Below are 16172 nucleotides of genomic sequence, written 5' to 3'. Positions count from 1 at the left end.
TTCATAAGGGCTTCACACTCATGCCCTAATCATCTCCCAAAGGCCCCACTTCCTGATACCATTGCACTGAGAATTGGGATTTCAACATATGAATTTGGGCTGGGGTGGGGGTTGGGTGGAGGGAGCACAAACATTCAGCCCATTACAATGGATACCTTTCTTAAGCCAGAAATAAATAGTCACTAGCAAAGAGAATGATTGAAAACGTATTTAATTTGCTTTAATACCCAATTTTCTGAAGCCAAATACACAGCTCAAATGTGACTTTCAAAGTCTAGATTTAGTTATATGGATAATTGAATTGGAAGTAAAAAACTAAAGTGACCATAGCTTTAATTTACTCATGAAAGGCGCTTGTACCCCAATGTTTATAGCAGCACTCTCAACAATAGCCAAATTGTGGAAAAAGCCTAAATGTCCATCAACTGATGAATAGATAAAGAAATTGTGGTTTATATACACAATGGAATACTACTTGGCAATGAGAAAGAATGAAATATGACCCTTTGTAGCAACGTGGATGGAACTGGAGAGTGTGATGCTAAGTGAAATAAGCCATACAGAGAAAGACAGATACCATATGTTTTCACTCTTATGTGGATCCTGAGAAACTTAACAGGAACCCATGGGGGAGGGGAAGGAAAAAAAAAAAAGAGAGAGAGAGAGGTTAGAGTGGGAGAGAGCCAAAGCATAAGGGACTCTTAAAAACTGAGAACAAACTGAGGGTTGATGGGGGGTGGAAGGGAAGGGAGGGTAGGTGATGGGCATTGAAGAGGGCATCTTTTGGGATGAGCACTGGGTGTTGTATGGGAACTAATTTGACAATAAATTTCATAAAATAATAAAAAAAATTTACCCATGAAAGAAACAAAGGATGCAGCATTAAGTAAATAGTCACTGGAATTGGCAAATGAAAGAATGTTTGACTTCTAGTGAATGATCTAAAAACAAAATTCATAGACATTTTTAAGAGTGTGATGGTCAATGTCCTTTGTTTGCAAAGTGCCCTTGGGCCTGGTCATAGTAAACCAGGACCTCTTTGAAGAGGCCTGGAAGCCTATGGAGAGTTGGCGTTTGGTTTTCTGAAAGTACTTTTTTCCAACAGGGAGTTCAGCTCAGAGTAGTTGTGGCCATCCTGATGAAGGTGACCAATAATTCCCCTCAGGTCAGTGGTAGGAAAACAGAATAGGCACTGAGTACTTTTCAAGGAAGAACATCCAGTTTCTGTGCCTGTTGCCCTCGGACTCTAGCAAAAATGCCCAGGATATTACCAGGCCACATTTTCTTGAATTTACCACCTGTGAAAGTGGCCCTTACACAGAGATGTGACCCTTACGTAGGACTTTGTCCCTGGGCCAGCCCTTCCCCTTCGTTGGCTCTTGTTATTTCTGAGATTGACAATTCTTTAATGTTTTATGATGAAAAGGAACTCTTGTGCAAGAAGGGATGGAAGAGATGAAGCAGCCATCTGCTCTTTTTCTTCCTGGACCTCCTATGCAGAGGTTTCAAATTTCAGGGTACAATTGTCATTGTTGGTCTGCTGGGCAGGGCTCCTCTTGTCATTGATTTATTAATTAAATAATTTATTATCTTCCTTTCCCTTATCTGCTTCCCTTTAAGACTTCCCCCAAAGGCAACCATTATAATGTGTTTAATGTGTATCTGCATGTTTCTTGCAAAATGTATATTGTTTTGTGTACATGTATTTTTAGTTGAATGGTACTGTACTATATATCTCATTCTGTTTGTTTTCTTTTCCTTTAGCATATATCTTTGAGATCTCTGTATATTGCTATGTATACTTTTAATGTATTGTTTTTAATTGTCGCGTAATACTCCTTGGTGTATATCCACCACTTTAACAATTTACTCGCCAAGTGATGTATATCTGATTATCTCTAACTCCCTGCTACCACAATTAATGTAGTCTTTTAATGAACTTGAGTGAGAATATATCTTTGGAATATGTATTCAGGGAGGAAATTGCCGGGCTATAGAATATAAATGTATTTAGGGGTGCCTGGGTAGCTCAGTTGGTTAAGTGTCCGACTCTTTTTTTTTTAATGTTTATTTACTTTTGAGAGAAAGAGAGGGAGAGACAGAGGCATGAGCAGGGGAAAGGCAGAGAGAGGGAGACACAGAATCGGAAGCAGGCTCCAGGCTCTGAGCTGTCAGCACAGAGCCCAATGTGGGGCTCGAACTCACAGACTGAGGGACCATGACTTGAGCTGAAGTCGGACGCTCACCCAGTGGAGCCACCCAGAGGCCCCAGTGTCTGACTCCTGATTTTGGCTCAGGTCATGATGTCATGGTTTATGGGCTTGAGCCCTGCATGGGGCTCTATGCTGTCAGTGTGGGGGTTTCTCTCTCCCTCTCTCATACCCTTTCCCCTCTCTCTCTCAAAATAAATAAATAAACTTAAAAAAAAGAATATAAATATTTAATTTGACTGTAACACCAGATTGTTCTCCAGAATGTACGAACTAATGCACACATCCTATACCAGAGGGCAAAACAAACAAACAAACAAACAAACCTTCACACATTCTTTTTACCAACTCCCATCAAAAGGTAGAACCTACTCTCCTCTCCCTTGAATCTGGTTTGACCTTGTGATTTGCTTAGTGGAAGGTGGCAGAAAATGTTTGTGTTCTGACCCTAGACCTCAAGAGATCCCACAAATCCTGTTGTTGAGCTGAGAGCCTTTCAATCATCATACCATCAAGCCCAGGCTAGCCTGCTGGAGGATGAGACCATGTGGAGAGAGGACCCAGGTCCTCAGCCACCTTAGCTGAGGCCCCAGACATGTAAGTGAGTGGAGAACATTTGGACCAGAAGACTTGGCTACCTAGTAGAACCCGGTCCAAATTGAAAACCCATAGAATTGCTAGCTAAATAAAGTAGTTGTTGTTTTAAGCCACTAAGTTTTGGATGTTTTGTTATGCACTTAATAGATAAGTGGGAAAAAACACAGATAAGTGCTGACTCCTGATCACAGGGCATGATACATCTCACATCCCCACCAACACTTTGTATCATTCAGCTTTCTAATTTTTGCCTTATAGATATAAAATATCTTGTTTTATTTGGATTTCTTTGGGATTACTAATAAAATTGAATACTTCTTTATGCGTTTGGTAGACTTTGGGCTTCCTTTTCTTAAATTGCCTGTTCGTATCCTTTGCCCATTTTTCTTACGAAGTTGGTGTTTTTTCCTGATGATTGGTAGTTCTTGTATACTCTAGATATTAATACCTTTTAATTTTTATGCAATAAAAATATTTTCTAATATTCTGTACTCCATTATTTTTATTTATGATGGCCTTTGTTGATTCCAATTCCTTAATTTTTTTATGTAATCAAATGCATCCTTTTTTTTTTTTTTTTTAAGTAGGCTGCATGCCCATTGTGGGGCTTGAACTCACAACCCTGAGATTGAGAGTTGCATGCTCCACCAACTGAGCCAGCCAGGCACCCCTTTTAAAGATTTTATTTTTTTTAAGTGATCTTGATACCCACCATGGGGCTAGAACTTATAGCATAGAGATCAAGAGTCACATTCTCTACCAACTGAGCCAATCAGGCACCCCTTAAATGCATCAGCTTTTTGTCTTACAGTATGTGCTTGGGAAATTTTGTTTAGGAAGTGATTCCCAACTCCTAGGGTTACAAAGACACCCTACTATACTTTCTTCCATCAACATTAGAGTTATTTCTTAGACAATTAGGTCCTTTATTCATCTTGAAACCATACTGCTAGTTTGGAAAGTGAAAAGGAACTTTTGCACTATAGTCCCATGAACCTGCTTTGAGGCATGGTGTTAGATGGGGACCACATTTTCCTTTTCTTCATAGTGAGTCACTTTTCCCACCACCATTTGCTGGGCAATTCATCCTTTCCCCCATTGATTTGTGGTGACACCTTTGTTGTATATTCATTTCCCTTGTGCAAATGGGTCTATGTTAGAGATCTCTCTTCTATTCCATTTTGTTAGTTACAATTTGTTAGTTCTTGTGCTATGATAACACTGTTTTTTGTTCGTTTTGTTTTTCCTATAATAGGTTTGATATTTTTATTCTTATGTTCTAGGCATTCTGCCATATGCTTTTTATTTCAGATATTTACTTAATCCTTTCAGAAACCTGCAAGGTTTGTATTATTATCTCTGTTTTACACAAAAGGAAAGAGAGGAATAGAGAAAATGTAATGTCATTGCCTAAATTTCATGTGATATTAAGTAGTGGAGCTAGGATTTAAACTAAGTCAGTCCAGCTAGAGAGCCTGTGTGTCCTATTCTATAACATTCCCAGCTTGTCAGCTCCTGGTCTGGTTGCTCTTTAAGCTCTCTGAAGAGTTCTGGCCAATTTGGAAAGGGGGAAAAAGTCATCATCTCAGTCCCTTGGCAAACACCAGCATGGTCCTTGGTTTAACTGCCCCACTTTTCTCACTCAGACCCCATTGTATCTTTCCCAAACAGTAAGACTAGTAGGACCAATGCTAAAGTTTAAAAAATCCATATTTTGGGCTGGATTTAGGTCATATGTGTGGTACTTTTAAAAATAGATCTCCAGGTGCTGGGCGTGATGAAGTGTTTTCTAATTATAATAAATGCAATTTAGCACAATAGTGAAAAAAAAAAAAAAACCAGAGAGCCCAGGTCCTCACAATATAGAAGACAGTGTTGTTGTTACCCACCCCCTTCCTTCTTTTTAGCAGAACCCAGATTTTATTCAGATAACGCATGGCCTAGTCAGCCAGGTACTCCATGTAAACTGATCATGATCATCTATCTTACTCCCCTTGCCATCAGATAGATAAGACAGGGGTGTCAACTCTTTTATGGCCAATGAAACATGGAGGGAAAGTCTGCTGGAGTGGCTTCTAGGATTTTTTTCCCTCAGTCTTAAAACAAAAGAGCTACCCATGCTTTCAGGAAGAAAGGAACACTTCTGGTGTGATGTTGGGAGCTGTGGTAGCCATCCTGTGAATAGAGGGGGGAATTAGCCTGAGGGACAGGCTTACCCACTGAAGATGGCAGAGCAGAAAGATGGAAAGGACCTGGGTCTTTGATGAGACTGAGCTGCTAAACTAATAAATCCTGGGGCAGTCTCACCTCTGAACTTCTTGATAGGTGAAATAAAATCTCCTTACAGTTTAAGCTACATAAGTGAAGAAGCTTCTGTCAACTGCAACTAAAGGTATTCTATACATGCATCTTAAGGGTTAGATGCATGTGTATGTCTTCAAATATGTCTTGTGAATTTGTGTCAGGAATGTAAGCAACCTCTATGTGAGCTAAACATATCCACTTCTACTTCTCTAGTTTGGATTATGCACTGGGAATGGATAAGTAAAAAGGGCATGTTGTACCACAGTTCCCATATCCCTGCCTTCTATAACTTGCCTTCCCATCTCCATGGAGCTTACCAACTAGTAGGCAAGACAGAAAAATGACAGTACATGGGTGAATAGCTACCTTGGACTATGTAAAATAAGGGACAGCCAAAGGAGTGAGGGACCAATGCATCTGGGGAGCATAGCCAGAAACACAATTGCTGGATGAGGGAGTTGGCAAGAGCTGGGGTGGGACAGGAGTGGGCTGTGGGTGTGAGAGGAGGAGCCTGGAGTTGAGTCTTGTATTTTGTATAGTAATTAGTCAGGGAAGGGGCCTTGGAGGAAAAGTATTCCAAATTGAGAGGAGGTGTGAGTTAAGGGAGAGAGACTGGGAAAAACAGAGCCTAATGCAGGAACCAGAATCTTAGTGTGGCTGGAGCACAGGGGAGTCAGGCCAGGAGGGGCTGACAAGGAGGTTGAAAAGAAGGCATTTTCCCCATGAGTCCAAAAAAGTGTGAAAGGAAAGAGTCTCTTTTTAATGTGACGTGATGTGATACGTGCCCAGGTTAAATAAGTATGAACAATGTCTTTGTGAGTATCTAATGTATGTAGATATAGGAAAAAAAAATTTGTATGAGAATTTTTGAAATGGGCCTTTGGAATTATCATTTATTGGAGGATATTAAGTGTTATTATTTGTCTCTGTTTGTTGAATAAACAGTATATTCAAATATACTAAAGGGCATACGGTAAAAAGTAAGTTTCCTCCTACCTTTTATCCCCAGAATTTTACATTTCCTCCACAGGGGCAAGTACAGCGGCCAATTTTTTTAAGTTAATTTATTTATTTTGAGGTGGGGGAGGGAGAGAGAAAGAGGGAGAGAGAGAGAATCCCAAGTAGGCTTTGCACTGTTAGCACAGAACCCGACACAGGGTTCAAACTCACGAGCAATGAGATCATGACCTGAGCTGAAATCAAGAGTTGGAGGCTTAATTGACTGAGCTACCCAGGCACTCCCACAGTGGCCAATTTTTATTTTATTATTTATTTATTTATTTATTTTTAACGTTTATTTATTTTTGAGACAGAGAGAAACACAGCATGAACGGGGGAGGGGCAGAGAGAGAGGGAGACACAGAATCGGAAGCAGGCTCCAGGCTCTGAGCCATCAGCCCAGAGCCCGATGCGGGGCTCGAACTTGTGGACCGTGAGATCGTGACCTGAGCTGAAGTCCGACGCCCAACCGACTGAGCCACCCAGGCGCCCCCAGTGGCCAATTTTTAAAGAAATATATTGTATATATGCTTGAATCCACATTACATCTTGTATTAGTTATCTACTGCTGTGCAACAAATTACCCCCAAACTTAGTGGATTCAAACAATGAACATTTATTATACCACATAATCTGTGGTCAGGAATCCTGTGGCTTAGCGGGGCCTCTGGCTCAGGGTCTCTTACAAGCTCGTGGCTGAGCTGTTAGGGGGGCCTGTAGTCATGTCATAGCTCCACTCAGGAGGATCTGCTTTCAAGTTCATTCAAAGGGTTGTTGGCAGGATTGAGTTTATCAGAGGCTGTTGGGCTGATGGCCTGATTTCTTCACTAGTTTTTGGCCTGAGGCTTCCCTCAGTTTCTTGCCCCATGGGCTTCTTCTGCAGAGGGCACCTTACAGCATGGCAGTTGGCTTGATCAGAGCAAACAGCTAAGAAGAAGCAGAAAAGTCTATGAAGACAAGAAGCCGAAAAGTCTATGAAGACAAGAAGCCAAAGTTTTTGTTTATAACCAAGCGTCAGCAGTGACATCCTCTCACTTTTGCTATTCATTAGAAGCACATCACTCACTAGGTTGAACCCAATCTCATGGGAAGGGGATTACATAGGGAGGTCATTGTTACTGGGGGTTGGAGATCATCAGGGTCAACTTAGAAGCTGCTTAGGCACATGTGTGTACTATATTTCTACCTAAAGAAGTCTTTGTTTTTAAGCACAAAAATGTTTCCTGACTTGCTTTTGTCATGCAATAGTGTATTTGAAGCAATTTCCAAGTCAGTCCATAAAGATCTCCTTCATTCTAGCAACGGCATAGCATTTCAGTCCTGACTCTATACTGAATATATTTTGGATGTACCATACTTTTATTAAACAACCCTTTATTGATGGGCTGTCTTTGATCTTTTGCTGCACACATTCTTTACCAGTGTGAGAATGCATCTGGAGGTAAATTCCTAGAAGTGGAATTGCTGGGTCAAAGGGGATGTACATTTCACGTTGATAACTATGGCCAAATTGCCCTCCAGGGGAGCTTGTACCTATTTATTCTCCAGCCCCGAAGTATGAGAATTGCCTACTTCTCCCCAGCTTCTTGAGGCATTTTTCCCACAAGTTTTTTTTTAATGTTTTATTTATTTTTGAGAGAGTGAAAGCGGGGGAGGGGCAGAGAGAGGCAGACAGAGGATCTGAAGTGGGCTCTGCACTGACAGCAGTGAGCCCAATGTGGGGCTCGAACTCATGAACTGTGAGATCATGACCTGAGCAGAAGTCAGATGCCCAACCAACGGAGCCACCCAGGTGCCCACCCCCCCCACAAGTTTTAATGAAAACCAAAAAGAGAAATCATGGAAGAAAAACTAAAAACCGATGTTTAATGAACAGAACAAATTGGAGTCACTGATTTTTATTGAATGAAAATGTAACAAGGCTCTGCTATTTGTTTAATTTGATCTGGATTTACCACGGTATTTTCCCAGTATATTATACAAAAAGGGCAGGGACTCCTGGTTTAGGTCTCAGTGTCCCTGATAATCTGTTCTGGCTCCTGTCACTATAATCTCAGATAATGTCCTCCTCAAAGATTATGTGGATTTCTGAAAGCACTCAACAGTTAGCTTATCAGATTCAAACTTCATCTGGAGGACATGACACCAATAACTATCAAACCAAGTATACAGTGAATAATTATTTACTTTGGCAACTCCACAGCTTTGGTCACTTTCGTCTTTTCTGCTGATGTTTCAAGCATTAGAAAGACAGAGAATGTAGGGGTATTAAGATGCCTTAGAGCCCAGATATAACTCTCCTTCAACCTCCTCCTCCTTTCTACAATCGATCAGCTTCTGTCTGTGTATTTTCACAGAGAAATGCTTATTTCATTAAGGTAGATTGTTCCATTGTTCAACAGTTATAGAAATTAAAGATTATTTTGAACACGGAGTTGGAAGTCACAAATCTTTTGTTCTGTGCCTCTCTGTTCAGTGCTTCCTTATCTGCCTTAAGGAGCAAAGGGGAAAAGTCTTTGTTCATTGTAAACAGTTCTGATAGCTTCCTTAAGTCTGCTCTTCTCCTGGCTGGTGACTATTTTGCATCATTCCTTCTTCTCTGCAGTTGCTTTTCAGATGTACCACCACACTGATTCCTCTCCTCTTTACATACTCCTGCTCTAAGATTCTAAAGTTATCAAGCATGAATATACTCACAGTGCCAGTTTTTCTGCTGATCCCCACATGGTAGTCCGTGTACTTTTAGGACCACTGATTGAGAGTAAGCATAATGACAAAGAGCTGTTGTGAATTTAAGAATGCTTTGACAATCTTTATAGCAGCATTATACACGATACCCAAACACTGGAAACAATCCAAATGTCCCTCAACGGATGAACGGCCAAATTGTTGTCTAGACATATAATGGAATATCATTCAGCCTCGAGAAGGAAGGAACTTCTGACACATGCTACATCACAGATGAACCTTGAAGACATTGTGCTAAGTGAAATAAGCCTGGCACAAAAGGACCAGTACTGTATGATTTCACTTCTATGAGGTACCTAGAGTAGTCAAATTTATAGAGACAGAAATAGAATGGTGGTTTCCTGCGGTACGGGGAGGAATGATTGTGGAGTTATTATTTAATGGATACAGAGTTTCAGTTTGGGAAGATGAAAACGTTCTGAAGATGGATGGTGGTGATAGTTTGCCCACTGTGAATGTACTTAATGCCACTAAATTGTACACTTAAAAATGGTTAAATTGGCAAGTTTTATGTTATGTGTATTTGACCACAGTAAAGCAAATTGTGTCCTGTCAATTACAGCAGCATCTCCAAACACTTGAAAAATAATTGTGTATTTATTTGACACCTATTATTCATACACAGTAAACTTTGGCTCACACATCCCCCCCCCCCCCCCGCCAACCTCCAGATCTTTTTTTAAAAAATATTTATTTATTTATTTATTTACTTATTTACTTATTTATTTCGAGAGAGATAGCATGCACTCAAAGGGAAGGGGCAGAGAGAGAGGAGAGTGAGAATCCAAAGCAAGCTCTGTGCTGTCAGTCTAGAGCCCGATGCAGGGCTTGATCTCACCTACTGTGAGATCATGACCTGAGCTGAAATAAAGATTCAGGATGCGGGGCACCTGGGTGGCTCAGTCAGCTGGGTGACTGACTTCACTCAGGTCATGATCTCACAGATCGTGATTTTCAACGTTTTTTTTAAATTTATTTTTGGGACAGAGAGAGACAGAGCATGAACGGGGGAGGGGCAGAGAGAGAGGGAGACACAGAATCGGAAACAGGCTCCAGGCTCCGAGCCATCAGCCCAGAGCCGGACACGGGGCTCGAACTCACGGACCGCGAGATCGTGACCTGGCTGAAGTCGGACGCTTAACCGACTGCGCCACCCAGGCGCCCCACAGATCGTGATTTTGAGCCCAGCGTTGGGTTCTGTGCTGACAGCTTGGAGCCTGGAGCCTGCTTCGGATTCTGTCTCCCTTTCTCTGCCCCTTCCCTGCTCACGTTCTGTCTCTCTTTATCTCCCTCAAAAATAAACATTAAAAAAATAATTAAAAAAAAAAGTCAGGATGCTCAACTGACTGAGCCATCCAGGTGCTCCTCTCTCCTCCAAATCTTCATTCATCCCATGGTAAGTCTCTGGGAGCCATTTGTCTTTTGTGGCATGATTTTCCTTAGCATAGTTGATTAACCAAAATGAGCAGCTAACCTGAGCTGAACTATTCAGAAACTCATTGCTGTGATTTTAGAATTTGGTTTCAGGAACTTTTGGTTGGTATCTATGTAGGGGTAAAACTGAGAGGATGGATATGGGGTTGGGAGCTATATAAGGTGGCCATCTTTCATGTTTATTTATTATTTATTCGACAAATATATATTGTTTGCCTACTGTGTGCCAAGCATGAAAATAGGTGTTGGGATTCAGCCCTGCTCCTGCCTTCCTAGAGAAGCAGAGCAAACCTCACTGTAAAGATATTATCTCTAATGTTGTCTCTAATATTTTTGTTATCTCTAATATCTAGTGAACGGTTCTCCCCCAAATAACACAGTATACCATGGTTTTATCACATTTAACTTCCCCTTCTAAATTATTTTTTAGCACATTTTTTAGCAACAGCACTAGCACAATTGTTCAGTGAAAGCTTGGTGGACCACAACAGGGTATTAGAAAGATTTTTCATTGTAACAACAAATGTGACAAGAACACCAATATTACAGAGGTTCCCTATATGTTCACGGGATACCTACAAAGGATGGTGGGTATTTTGTTTATCGGCTGCAGCAGCGCCACCAGGTGGCAAAACAGTAAATGATGTTCATAGTCCATTGAGCCTGCCTGTGTAGAAATCACACAATTCTTGAAAATTGTTTTTCAATTGGGGATGAGAGGAGAGTTGTATTATTTCAAAATTTGTACATGAAGGGAGACTTTTAAGTCTGATCAAATAATAAAATTTTCATTTTCTTAAAATAAGACAACATTGGGGCGCCTGGGTGGCTCAGTCGGTTAAGCGGCCAACTTCGGCTCAGGTCATGATCTCACCGTCTGTGAGTTCGAGCCCCGCGTGGGGCTCTGTGCTGACAGCTCAGAGCCTGGAGCCTGTTTCAGATTCTGTGTCTCCGTCTCTCTGATCCTCCCCCGTTCATGCTCTGTCTCTCTCTGGCTCAAAAATAAGTAAACGTTAAAAAAAAATTAAAAAAAAAAATAAGACAACATTTTGTTAAGGTCCTCATTCTCTTCTCTGAGCAACTTCTAGTTAACTCCTGGGAGTTTGTCCCAGAGTTGAAGTGTTGAAATTGAGACAGATGCGCCCAAAAGTGTACAGCACCCTTCATGAGGTCTTCCCTCTCCTTTTCTGCAGTGCCAATCTTCTAAGCTCTCCTAAACCACCTCTGATAAAGATTTCATTCATTAACAAATACTCAGTGAGTACCTGCATGGTGCTTACTCTGTTCTAGGCACTGCAGATATAGCAGCAAATACAACAGGGTAAAATTTCAGTCCTCACGTATGACATTCCTATTGTGACACATTTGTCCCCTTTATGCCCTGTTAAGTCCTTGACAATAGAGACCTGTCTTACCCTTCTTCGCTGGAACCATACCCACTGAATTCCCCAGTAACAATTTCAGAACTCAGTTGGTTTGAGATGACTGTATTTATTATGACCCTTCCCACGGGATCTGATGGAATCAAAGCTGTGCCTGCCAGCCAGGGGACAAAATACAGAAGCAGAAAGTTCACTTTAGATCCTGTGGTGGACTGAATAATAACCCTCCAAAGAGGGTTGCATCCTAATTCCCAGAATCTGCAAACATGTTAATTTACATGGTAAACGGACTTGTGGATGTGATCAAGTTAAGGCTGTTGAGATGGGGAGATTATACTGGATTGTCATCGTAGGCCCAGAGTGATCACAAGGGACCTTATAACAGGGAGGCAGTAGAATTAGAGTCGGACAGAAGATAACAAGGATGGAAGCAGAGGTCAGAGAGGAGAAAAGATGTTATGCTGCTGGCTTTGAAGATGGAGAAGAAGGCCAGGGAATGTAGGTGAAGTCTAGAAGCTGGAAAAGGCAAGGAAAAGGATTCTCTAGAGTCTCCAAATGAACACAGGCCTGCAGGCACATTTTAGACTTCTGACCTCCAGAACCATAAGATAATACATTTGTGTTGCTGCTATAAGCCACTAAATTTGTGGTAATTTGTTACATCAGCAACAGGAAACTAACATAGATTTCTACATGTCCTCCAGTTTGCCCTCCTGGCTGCTCATTCTTTCTGCTGCACAGAGCAGAACATTTCTACTTTGTTCCCTTATTTTTCTAAGTCATTGAGATGTGCTGGGTTTTCTTAACACAAGCCTATAAGTGTTTCTCTAACCATCTTGTCTCACCATTGGCATTGTTTAGCATATCCTCAGAGTCCTCAGCTTTTCTATGAGAATTTAAAATTCTGTATTTTCAGTTCCATGGTTAGCTAAAAAAATTGTATAGAATTCAACTCACAACCCAAAAGTTAGCCTCTTCCTGATAAGAACACTAAAAGCATTCTCATTAAAGTCAGGAACCAGACAAGGATATCCATTAGCGCCACTCTTACCTTATTATTCTGGAGGTACTGGCTGTTATTACACAAGAGAAAAACAAAAAGATGGGGGGAGGGAAGGGACAAGAGGAGGTAAACTTGCAATTATTTACAAATGATATGATTGTATACCTAAAAGAGTAAGACAGAAAAACTATACAAATAATAAAGGAATTCAGCAAAGTGACTGGACACAACATTTATGTATGGTAATCACCATATGAATAACGATTACTTAGGACATATATACATAATGGAAAAACAATCTATTTGCAGTAACAACAGAAAAGATAAAACAAATTAGAATAAAATAATAAGAAATATACAAAGCGGGTATGAAGGAAACAGAACAAAACTTGAAAAAGAAGAAAAGTATGCCATATTCTTTGATAGAAGACTTACCATGGTAACAATAAAGCCTTTCGTGTTTAAGACCACTACAGTTGGACTTCTGTTATTGGCAATCAAGTGAAATTGATAAGGGAAATAATCTTGTTTCATTTTCTCTTCATAACTTCATTCTTCACTCAATCTTTATATTACTTGGTGTTGTCTTTAGGATTTCAGTCTTCGTGGGGATATGTAGGCTTCCCCCCAGCAGAAGGCAGGTCATAAGTTGAAGCCTGATCTCCCTGTGTTCCAAGCCAACGCCACCTTTAGACTACCAGGTCATAGTCAGTGAGGACTCCCTGGAGATGTTGCCCTTTGCTAGTTGTCTCAACTTGCCATGGGCACCGTCAGTACAGTTTTGCCACAAACACCCATGTACACACATATGCAGTCACTCACTGAGGAACACCATTTCCAGGATACCCCATCTAGATCATCTTAGGTTTTCTTGTTGATAAAACAATTGTCACATGGTAGCATGCTAATGGTAATCTTCTCACCAGGATCATAGCTAAAATAGCAATTTTTATTATCTTGTAAGTGTCACGAGCCCATTCTTGGGCTGTATGCTTGTTGACACCATTTATACATATCTTTTATTTCTTAGGCATTTTTAGTTAAAAAAAATTTTTTTTTTGATGTTTATTTATTTTTGAGAGAAAGAGAGTGCATGAGCAAGGGGCAGAGAGAGATGGAGACACAGAATCTGAACAGCCTTCAAGCTCTAAGCTGTCAGCAGAACCTGATGCAGGGCTCAAACTCACAAACTCACCCAGGCGCCCCAGGCATTTTTAGTTTAAAAAAACATGCCACTGCTAAAAAAAAAAAAAAAAAAAAGCCACTGCTAATTACTATTGTCAAAAGAATTCTAGATACCATCAGTAAGTAAGTTGGTGGGGGAGGGTAGAAAAGGGAGAACCTGCTATTACCACTGAAATCTTGTCAGGCTAGCATGCTCAAGTGGGGCAGACAATCAAGTTTATCAGAAAGAATCTTTAATTTCACACAGAACACACCCTCCTTGAAGGCTATTCCCTGACTATTCCTAGAAGCAGCTGGGATGTCTCTTAACAGAAGAGCTACGTCTGATTTTAGCTGTTCTTTTCTCCCTCTTATCTTCTTTTTTCAAAGCCTGGCACATGCTGGAAATTCAATAACTGCCAAATAAACAAATGGATGGGATTGTGTTTTCATCCGACTCTATCCTGAAGTCTAGACAGGAGGGAGAAGCTGCTTGAAAAATTCCGGAGAATGAAAGTGCCACTAAGTAGGAGCAGTCCACTGGCACCCTACGGCAGATTTTGGCTTTGGGGCAATCGTTTGTAAGATCTCTGTCTTTCATTGTGTGCAGCGGTAAATGCTGCTTTTGTTTCAGCCTCTCCAATCTACGCCACCACCCCCCCCCCCCTTGTTTTAAAAGAAATTTAACATTTGGGAGGTCCTAGGCACTGAGCCTTTTGTACTTAATGGATAAGTCATTCTCATTGGTGCTGGGGGAGGGAGTATTAAATGTTTTGTTTATCACCACTAGTAAGACTTAAATTGTGCATGAGGATTAGAAAACTCAAATGCCTACAAGCAGGTCAGGTGTGGGGCATTTGTCTACAGTGTGTGTGTGTGTGTGCGCGTGTGTATGTGTGTGTGTGTGGTGAAGGCATGGTGAATTACAGTGTGCAGCTCCCTTCCCAGAAGGCCCTTGTGGCTCACCTCCACTGAATTGTTGCCAGACTCCCATTTTTCAAGAAAAGCTGGAAACCCTGAGTATAAAAGAATAAAATCTCCCAATTTGAAAATGCTAGCTCAAATTTCAAAGAAAAAATCTCCTTGGTTGAACCAAATAAAACACCTCTGTGGATGGCATCTGGCACTATTTTGGAATCTCTGTTGAACACAGCTGCAGGGAGAACAGATGACAGGTGTGGGACTAGAGACCCAACACAACAGCCAGAGACAAAGAGCCTGGTTTTAGTGTGATTGTAAAAAAGTAGTACTAATTGTAGTAAATTCTATGATTTTCTTACCAGTTATGTGTTGTCCCTTGGCAATAGTAATTGTGAATCTAAAAATTTCAGATTCTGTAAAATTCTATTTGTATGATTCATGCTGTCATCCTCTTTAATTTGTGGTTTGAGTAATAGGGCCAATTTCATGACGTATATGTGTGGAGGACAACTTTGCTCATAACCATGATTGTGAGTTTTTTAAAGTGTACTTAATTAGGCCTTAATAAAGGCCTATGTATTACTTCCTGTCAGGTCACATTTGTCTGGCTTCCTCTGGGATCTTACTGTATGAAAAAGAAGAGAAGGAGGAGGTCTGTGTTCCCTTACTTCTAACTCTTTAGGAGTAGAAATTTGGCAAAAATTATTTTTGTGAGAAGTAGAACTTTGAGGATTTTAATGAACAGCATGCAGTTATTCACTTTATAGTGATAAAGTCAGCCTGCAGCATGTCAGAACATGATGAGGTACAGCCAATTCCAATCCTTCTTTCATTTCAGCTGATTTCACTTTCTAACCCTAGACTGTAACCAATTAAGTGTGATGAGCATTTGGGGTGGGAAAGTATAGATTCCTATGGAAACAGAAGCAGAGTCTCTATCTTAGGCTTGATGGGGAAGGGAGGTCTGTGAGACTTCTTGGAGGAAGCGACATCTTTAGTAAGAGTGTAAAATTGATTCACTTTCAATTAGAGGCCAGGGTGAGGGTGGGGGAAGTAGAAGCCCAGAATTAAAAAAGTGTGACAAAACCCGAGATTGGAAATAAATTCAATTGGACTGGAGGTTGCAAATCATTCCAATTTAATTTCAAGGCATAGCACTTTTCACTTTCTGATCATGTCTTGTTTGCTCATTTATTTACTGTGTGTTCTGCCACCCCCATTCACCCACCCAGAACAGGAGCTCTAGCCTGCTGATCCCTCAGTGCCCAGCTATACGACAGTTAATCTTTCCTGAGGCCTGCCATGGGTCAGATCCTGTTCTCAGTGCTTCCCTCATGCACCCTACCAACCTCCCTTCCCTCTCCCCCCAACACCAACCAGCAGACAAATTTTACTTCTTCAGAGTTGGCT

This window comes from Panthera uncia, chromosome C2, assembly GCF_023721935.1.
Source record: "Panthera uncia isolate 11264 chromosome C2, Puncia_PCG_1.0, whole genome shotgun sequence".
Classification (NCBI taxonomy): domain Eukaryota; kingdom Metazoa; phylum Chordata; class Mammalia; order Carnivora; family Felidae; genus Panthera; species Panthera uncia.
Note: the sequence above shows the minus strand (reverse complement) of the source record.